Genomic DNA, 1,156 nt, shown 5'->3' with positions numbered 1-1,156 from the left:
CTGGCCACAGGTGCGGAGCGTTTACGCTCTGAACCCGCAATTTCTCTTTTAGCTATAAAATAAACCAATCTGGGATGTCAGATTTCATGTTCCTTGTGTCGTGGTAAATTTTTTGTCGTTTATTGTGGTTAAATTCGTGCGTATTTCGGTAGTTGTAATTTTACAAGTTAGTGTCAGTATGGATCAATGGTTAAAATTGGAGTCACTGGAGAGGCAGAATATTGAAGATCTCGAGCTTAAAAATATAACGGAGAATAATTTATAAACGTTGGAAAATACGACGAAAGTTATTTAGTGTAGACTTGTGACTCAAGAGTGAGCAGACTTATATTTACGACTTAGTGTGTCTACCATTGAGTCAAATCTCCTTTACGTCGCACCGACACAGATAGGTCTTATGACAAAAGGAATGGAGCCAACGGCACGTGGTGTTCCCAAGCGGTCAACCATCCAAATACTGACCACGCCCGATGCTGCTTACCTGCGATGATCGAACGAGAACCGGTGTATTCAACATGGTATGGCCGGTGGCAACAGTCAAATCTCGTGAAACGGACTGATTCAATACAAGCCCAACTATCACATTGATTATTTTTTACTTTTTTGCAATTGCTTTTACGTCGCACTGACACAGATAGATCCTACGGCAACGATGGGATAAGAAAGGCCTGGGAATGGAAAGGAAGAGACCGTGGCCTTAAGTAAGGTTAATCTGCAGCATTTTCCTGGTGTGAAAGTGGGAAACCACGGAAAACCATCTTCGTGTATTTTTAGGATGTTTTTATGTCACCTTCATATTGTTTTCAGCAGAAAATTTACAGAGATTAACGTAATATTAAGTTTGGTCAGACAAAACGCATACAATGAAAATAATAACGTTCTTGGTTTTACGTTTTAAATTTATCTGAGAGTAGAAAGACTCAGAAATAATAAGGGTAAATTATTATGTTTTACGGAATAATAATAATAATATGAATAATAATAATAATAATAATAATAATAATAATAATAATAATAATAATAATAATAATAATAATAATAATAATAATCGTATAGCCTCAGCTGCCGTGTGCATACATTTTAATTTGACGCCATCTGGCTGTCTGCTCGTCAATGTTGACGTTCCGTTTTACTCTAGGCCTACTAGACATCAGAA

General features: G+C 36.9%; 1 pseudogene; it reads right to left on the bottom strand.

Moving 5' to 3' along the window:
- Positions 1-413: 413 nt before the first annotated feature.
- On the bottom strand, positions 414-532 carry LOC136876642 (5S ribosomal RNA; annotated as a pseudogene).
- Between the last annotated feature and the right edge of the window lie 624 nt (positions 533-1,156).

The sequence above is a fragment of the Anabrus simplex genome, chromosome 6 (genome assembly GCF_040414725.1).
Source record: "Anabrus simplex isolate iqAnaSimp1 chromosome 6, ASM4041472v1, whole genome shotgun sequence".
NCBI lineage: Eukaryota > Metazoa > Arthropoda > Insecta > Orthoptera > Tettigoniidae > Anabrus > Anabrus simplex.
Note: the sequence above shows the minus strand (reverse complement) of the source record. Positions and strands in the feature narration are given on the sequence as shown.